The sequence below is a fragment of the Lagenorhynchus albirostris genome, chromosome 5, assembly GCF_949774975.1.
Source record: "Lagenorhynchus albirostris chromosome 5, mLagAlb1.1, whole genome shotgun sequence".
Taxonomy (NCBI): Eukaryota; Metazoa; Chordata; class Mammalia; order Artiodactyla; family Delphinidae; genus Lagenorhynchus; species Lagenorhynchus albirostris.
This window is the reverse complement of record NC_083099.1, coordinates 11207576-11215578: the sequence shown is the minus strand read 5'-3', so window position 1 is coordinate 11215578 and position 8003 is coordinate 11207576. Positions and strand designations below refer to the sequence as shown.

Here is an 8003-nt window from a genome sequence, read left to right as displayed (position 1 = left end):
CTGGCTGAGGTTTTGTTTGGTCTGCATCACAAGGCAGCCTCTTCCTCTGCCATCCTTTTTCTCCTTTCCCTCCCAGGAGCTGACCCCTAATAAACACCATGAACCCCAAACTATGCCTGTCTGCTTCTAGAGAACCCAACCTGGGCACCGCATCTTCCTCTGTCCTGCCTCAAAGGCCAGTGGCTTCCTGTGGCACTAATCTCCCCAGGGCCCTTTTGAACACTCAGATTTTGCATCGTCTGTGTAACCAGTTCACTGCATCATATTCCCATCTGTTTAAATACTTAAACTGGGTTCTGTTTTCCTGCTTAGAAATTGCCTGACAGAATGAGTTTTACATCTAAATTTAAGTTTATATTCTGGCCTCCCCTCCTAAGCAATTGTGTTATAAAAGGGTCCCCTAACTCACACAACAATATTACGAAATACAGTCCTTTAATGGCCTCAGGGCCACCTGTCAGTTGGAGGCTTGTAACACTGCCTTTTGTTTTGTTTTTTTGGCCCTGTAATCTTAGTTCCCCACCAGGGATTGAACCAGCATCCTCGGCAGTGAAAGTGCAGAGTCCTAACCACTGGACCACCAGGGAATTCCCTGCCCTTTGAAAGAAGGGACATGGCCAGCCATGGAGGTGCCCCTTAAGCAGGCAGAAACAGCTAGCAGCTGATGAGTCAGAGTTCCCCACGGTTCCCAGACCGGCGGCCAGCGCTGCTTCTCACCTTCCCCTGCTCTCTGCTGTTACCTGTGACTCCAGCTGAGGCTGGACATACTGGGCACCAGCACTTCCGGAGCTGCGCTCCCGCTTCTTTGCACTGACCTCCCCCCTCCCCTCCCCCTTTGCCACTGGCTCTGAGCCTAGCCGGTCTCTGGTCTGCACCTCCCCCGTCTCTCCCCTGAGGGCAGGGCTGGGACTGGGGTGATGACAGCAGCCCGGGGTACACATGTCAGGGGGACTCCCTTGGAGGGCTGGCTGTGCACGGCCCGGGGGGAAGCTCTTTTTGGAAGAGTAAGATGGGAAGCTGGCCAGAGGCCAGGAGTGGCGCAGGAACCCCTGTGTCAGCCAGGGCACAAGCAGGAGACAGAAATCAAAGCAGCTTGTTTTTATAACAGAGAGGATGCAAGAGCAAGACTTGTTAACGAGGTAACTGCAGAGGCCAAGCAGAAGTCTAAAGTATCACGGAGGCAGCATCTGGGAAGCAGCGGCCCCCCCAAGCTGGGGGGACGCAAGATAAACGGAGAGACTGAAATTACGCAAACTTAGAAACTCGGAGGAGGGATCTGGTGGCTGGGACTCCAATCTCCGAGGAGTAGGTGCTGCTCAGCGGGTGATGGTGCCTCCGAGGGGCCCCAGGAAGCTGGCTCTGCGAGTGTCGAGGAAACTGCAGACTGGATTCAGCTGCTGCCACGGGGACTGGCGCAGATGGGGCGAGCCAGTGAGGCTGGGTTGGTGCGAGCAGGAACCGGGAGGAAGCGGAGGGAGCAGCCCCGCCACCTCCAGCCCTGCAGCGCGCTCTACCGCCCCCTGTCGGCAGACCCCGGCAGCGCGAGGCTGATAAAGCCGGGTTTGGCCCGCGGAGCCCCAGCCCCAGCATCTCACTGCTGAGGACAGAAGGGAAGACTTGGAGCCAAGAGACTGAGAGCGTTGAATAACGGGGCATCCTTTCCTAAAGAGTCCACATCCGAGGAGCCTCAGACAGGAGTGGCCTGGGACCTGGCCAAGAACACAAATCAAAGGGAGAGGTAAGCGCATTTCCGGGTCCTGGCGGGTGATGGGATATTCAGTTTGCAAACAGGAATCAGAGTTATGATAGCAGCATTTCAGGAATGTTTAGCGACAGGTAGGAGCATTTCTAGAGCTCCTGAGAACTTGGCAATGTTGATGCAGTAAAGCACCAGCCTCCATGTCTTTCTTCCTTCCCAGCCCCCAGCCGCGCATCACCACCCACACTAGCGTCCTCATCAGCTGCTGGGTCTGCACTGTCAGATACAACCGTTAGACTTTTCACCACTCTCTCAGTGACATACCACAGAAGTGCAGTCCTCAGGAAGTGACCGTCTTCTTTTATCTGTTGCTGCATACAAATTACCCCAAAGTTGAGCAGTGTAAAACAACCAACATTTAATATTAATGAATTATTATTAGTAGTAAAGATGATCTCAGTTTCTGTGGGTCAGGATGCCTTTGGTTTGGAGCTTCTCACAAGATTGCATGAAGGTTCCACGAGGGCTGCCTGCATCTCAAGGCTCAACTGGGGGTGGATCCTCTTCTAAGCTCACTCCCTGGCTGTTGGCAAGTCTCAGGTTCTCACTGGCTGTTGGTCAGAGGCCTCGCTGGGGTCCAGGCATGTAGGCGTCTCCACAGGGCAGCTTATGACACGGCAGCTGGCTTTTCCCAGAGTAAGAGAGAGTGAGGGACTGCAAGAAGGCACAGGCATTTTACACCAGTTTCAGAAGTGCCATCCCATCACTTTTGTTGTATTCTATTTGTTAGAAACGAGTCACTAGGCCCACTGTACCCTGGAGGGGGCAGTTACAAAAGGCATGAATGCTGGGAAGTGGAGGGTCATTGGGAGCCATTTCCAAGGCGGCCTTCTCACCATGACTCAGCCCATAGCTGCGCTGAATTTCTCAGAGCAGGAGAGCTCCATCCTGCATGAGTAACAAACTCCAAAGGCTCAATTCAACACATGTTGAATCTCCTGTTGCAATCAAATTACACTTTATAACAAAGTTAATTTAAGGCATATATACACATAAGTATTATGACACCATATGGTAATTAGGCATCCATGGTAGAAGGCTCACCAAAATGACTATAATAAGAGTTATTGCGACATAATCAAACTCATTTAATTTTCTCGTTAGTTTAGGTCGCCAGTACCTATCGTCAGCTTCTGTGTTGATAAGTTTTCCCCAATACCACCTACAACCTACCACCGCACATGCAAACTCTGACACTCACATAAATGCAATTACAATGATCCTGGATCTCACCCTGCAATAGTTGGGTGCTTTGTCTCTGCCTCCTATCCCCCCTGTTTTCCGTTTCTTCCTGTTCCCCAGATGAAAGTACCTGAGTGGCCGCAGGCTTGGGTGGCAACCATTGGATCTGGAGACTGCTAGCTGGATTTCTCCAAGGATGTGCCAACAAAGTAGGGGGCCTGGTGTGAACAGTTTACACTCTCCAGCACTTCAGAAGAGGCTGCTTGAATTATTAAAGCAGTTGTCCCTATATCTCCCCTCCTCTGTTGTATATTGCTTGGGGTAATTCTAGCAGGAAATAAAGTCTTTAAACTTTGGACAGCCACAAAGAAGTAAACATGCAAATGGAAGCAAGAGAATATATCAGTATTGAATGAGCTCCAGTTATTTGGGACCTGTTTTCAGATCCTCTCTTGCATCACTGGGGAAGAATGAGAGGAAGAAGGAGGGCCAGAGAGGAGGAAAGGGGAAAGAAAACACCAGGGACAGGGGTGGGCTGGGACATCAGGTGGAGGGACTGGTGGGCTGGAGACATACAAGGAAGATTAATTGCAGGACATCCAGTTACATTAAAATTTCAGTTAGACAATGAAAAAAATTTTAGTATAAGTATATCCCATGCAACACTTGGGATATACTTATACTAAAGTAATCTTTTTGTCTGAAATTTAAATTTAACTGAGAATTCTGTATTTTAATTTGCTAAATCTGGCAACCCTACTGTAAAATCAACCTCTCTCACTTCCTTTTCATCCCAGAACTTGTCTTCAGCCTTGAGGGTCATGTCACTGTGGGCCCAAAGTGGCTTTTTGCCCTTTCTGATGGCTACGATCCTGGCATTAATCCTGCCCTCTCTGGCTGCTCTTTGCCCCTTCCCCTCAGACCCCAAGCCCCAGGCAACTGAAGGGGCAGCACATGACAGGGATGCGGCACACTCATCTGAGGTCCCCCTGCCCCCCTCTCCACAATGTCTCGGTAGCACTTGCCCCCATCCTGGCCTCCTGAAGCACCGTGCCTCCAAGTCTCCAGGCCCCCACGATGCGAGTGTGTGTAAATCCAGCATGACAGACAGATTTGAAGACTACAGGGGACTCTGAGTATGGGTTTAAATGTGGGCAAAACATTTCTTGCTGAGCAGTTCATGTTAAAAGTAACTTAGTTTGCCCCTTGGTGAGCAGCCTGGGAGGGTAACTGGAAATCTACCACTGCAGCGCTTCTTCCAAAATCGCCCTTTCAGGTTTTACAGCATCACGGATCCTATTTTAGTGGCCAAGTTTTTAAATTAACAAAGCAGATGAAACCACAAGAAGTATTCGAGTTTTCACTGTGGAAGGGGAAAGCAAAATTTGGGTCTCCAAGGTTTCTAATAATCCAGAAAAAACCCAGGTTCTGTTAAATGCTAATCTCCTCCTCTAACTGGCTGTCTGTCCTTCCATCTAATTGCAGGGTTGGGTGCAAGTGCTGCCTGCTCCCGGGAGGAAGCTGCCTTCCTTGCCCGTTGTCCAAACAATGGAATTTCCTGGATTCCTTGCTGCAGTTCTTCAAAGTTCATGGACATATGCTGACTTTTTAAAAGCTCGCTGTTACCAGGGGCAAAAAGAAGCATAAGAGAAAAATGCTTACCTTCAGACTCTCCAAGGTAGTCAAAAAATTCTTCCCAAAGAAATGACCAACAGCGACAAAACTGCTCACCTGTTCATCGTGAATCTGGATCCTGGCTGTCACACAGCAGGTTACTAGGTCCTGGGTGGGATGCGGAGACGGGAGGATAGAAGGAACAGGAGAGGGTCTAATCATCAAAACTGGGGTCCAGTGGTGTACCAAATGGGTCCTACTGCCAGGCTAACCTCACCCCCTTCCTCGTTCCCCCTCTATCCTCCCCACCCCCCAGTGGCTTCTTGTTCTCTGACTGTTCAAGATGTTTCTCCCCTCTGCGCCTGTACCCTTGCTGTCTTTTCTGCCCACCCACACCCATTCCATTCCTCTGTCCATTAACATTCAACATGGAGAATGCCACCTTCAGGCAGCCCCCCACCGTGACCCTCTCAGATTGTATGGAGCTGGGCAGAGGAACACACTGGAAGGACACCTAATACAATCTGAGAGGGTCAGGGTGAGTGGGCAGCAAGGAAGGTGAGGACGTTATGTTTAAGCTGACACCCAATGACAAATGTAGTAGAATAAAGAGTAACATCAAGAAGACGAAATCGGGGACTTCACTGGTGGCATAGTGGTTAAGAATCCGCCTGCCAATGCAGGGGACATGAGTTCGATCCCTGGTCCGGGAAGATCCCACATGCCATGGAGCAACTAAGCCCGTGCGCCACAACTACTGAAACCCACGCACCTAGAGCCCGTGCTCCAGAACAAGAGAAGCCACGGTGATCAGAAGCCTGTGCACCACAACAAAGAGTAGCCCCCACTCGCCACAACTAGAGAAAAGCCTGCGCGAAACAGCAAAGACCCAACACAGCCAAAAATAAATAAAGAAATTAATTAATTAATTAAAAAAAAAAGACAAAATCAGGGACTTCCCTGGTGGTCCAGTAGTTAATACCCTGAGCTCCCAATACAGGGGGTCCAAGTTCGATCCCTGGCTGGGGAACTAGATTCCACATGGTACAACTAAGAGCCAGCACAGACAAATATTAAAAAAAAAAGATGAAACCATGCAAAGGGCCCCTGAGGCATGAACAAATGCAGCACTTGTATTGTCCTTGTGTGTTTGTCATCTGTCTCCTCCACCGAGCCGCAGTCTCCATGACAGGAAGGACCACGTCTATTTTATTTGCCAACATATGCCCAGTGCCCAGCATAGTGCCTGCCTGGCACATAGTATGTGCTCAGTATACATTATTGAATATTGAGTGAACCGCTGCCCACCATTCTTCCTGCCTAAGACCAGGACCGTTCCTGCAGGTCTGGGTCATGGGGCCCCAGCTTGGGAGAACAGAGCAAGGCAGAAGCTGCTTTCCTTGTAGTGTCTGGCAGTGAGAGAGGGCCAGAGACTCAGGGCCCAGGTGAGTGAGCCCCATCTCAGCCACAGCTTTCAAGGCTTCAAGTTCGGGCTGTTTATTTTCTGTGCTTATGGGAATCTGAGAACAGTCTTGACTGAATTCCTTCTTATCTCTCAGCTGCATGGTAATTTCTGGGGAAAAGGAAGCTTGGAATTAAGAGTTCAAATCCCCCGAAAGCCATATGCCAAGCCACATAGGAGGAAAAATCCCCAGCTGCCTTCTTTAGTATAAGGATGATAGCAGCTAACTGGCATGCTGATCTGGGCCAGCCAAGCCTTTAACTCAATCAAAACAACAACAACCACAGCAGCTATAAAATTCCTGCTGTGGCTGTTGGTTCTAGGGACCCATCTCCTACCAGCTGCTTTGCATCTTTTTACTTGTTTGTTTGTTAGTGCCTAGGATATTTAAGTTCTTTGAAGGCTCTGGGCCTATTTCACTCTATATCAAATATCTTAAATTCTAACCAAATCTTACATTAGGTATAATGCATTTTGCTCTTGCTCTAAAACATTTGAAAGGGTTTTTGTTTCAGCTAGCTAATGCTGCATAACAAATCACCTCAAAACTTAGTGGCTTAAAACAACAATATATTATCTTTCATGGGGTGGTTCTTCTGCTCCAAGTAGGATTAGCTGGGACAGTGGGTAACTATAATCAGCTGAAGCACTGACCAGGAGCTCAGCTGAAATTGAAATGTTTGAGATGCCTGGGCATCTGGAATCAGTTGGTGCTTGACTGGGAGCTCAGGTGGGGCTGTAACCTGGGGCACTTGGTTCTTCTCCATGTGGGCCTTTCTAGGTGACCACTTGGACTGTCCCATGGCATGGTGGCTAAGTTCTAAGTAGGACTGTGCCAAGAGGAAGCCTTCCAAAAGGAAGGCAGTAGAAGCTACCAGATCAATTAAGGTCCAGTTTTGGAATTGGTATAGCATTGTTTTGTCTATATTTTATCAGTCAAAGCAGTGACAGGCCTGTCCCACAGTTAATGTGGGAGGGGACACACAAGGGTATAAGCACTGGGAGATGTGAACGTCTGGGTCATCAAAATGATCATCTAAGTTTTTAAATAATTATTACTGTGGTTCCTCAAAAAATTAAACACAGGAATACCAGCAATTCCACTTCTGCATGTATACCCAAGAGGTTTGAAAGCCAGGATTTGAATAGATATTTGTGTATCCATAGGTACAGCAGCGTTATTCACAATAGCTAAAAGGTGGAAACAACCCAGATGTCCATCGATGGATGAATAGATAAACAAAATGTGGTCCATCCATACGATGGAGTATATTATTCAGTCTAAAAAAGGAAGGAAATTCTGATCCATGCTATAACATGGATGAACCTGAAGACATTATCCTTAGTGAAATAAGCCAGTCACAAATGGACAAATATTGTATGATTCCACTTACATGAGGTGCCTAGGGAAGCCAAATTCATAGAGACAGTATATAGGATAGTGCTTGCCAGAGGCTGGGGAGAGGAGGGGACGGGAGTGATTGTTTAATGGGTACCAAGTTTCAGTTTGAGAAGATGAAAAGATTCTGCAGATGGGTAGTGATGATGGTTGTACAATAACGTAAATGTACTTAATGCTAGTGAACTGTGTTTTTGAAAATGGTTAAATGTTAAATTTCATGTTATGTATGTTTTATCATAATAAAAACGTTATTCTTTTAAACATCTTTACTGGAGTATAATTGCTTTACAATGTTGTGTTAGTTTCTCCTGTATAACAAAGTGAATCACTGTACGTATACATATATCCCCATATCCCCTCCATGTTGCATCTCCCTCACACCCTCCCTATCCCACTCCTCTAGGTGGACACAAAACACCGAGCTGATCTCCCTGTGCTATGCAGCTGCTTCCCACTAGCTATCTATTTTACATTTGGTAGTGTATATATGTCCATGCCATTCTCTCACTTTGTCCCAACTTACACTTCCCCCTCCCTGTGTCCTCAAGTCCATTCTCTATGTCTGCGTCTGTATTCCTGCCTTG

The 8003-nt window shown here is 47.9% G+C and overlaps 1 long non-coding RNA gene across 1 annotated transcript; it reads left to right on the top strand.

Moving 5' to 3' along the window:
- Positions 1-1538: 1538 nt before the first annotated feature.
- LOC132520360 (uncharacterized) lies at positions 1539-7680 on the top strand. The gene is made up of 2 exons (XR_009540531.1): positions 1539-1738; positions 4427-7680. It is a non-coding gene; the product is annotated as an uncharacterized LOC132520360 (long non-coding RNA).
- The last annotated feature ends 323 nt before the right edge of the window (positions 7681-8003 follow it).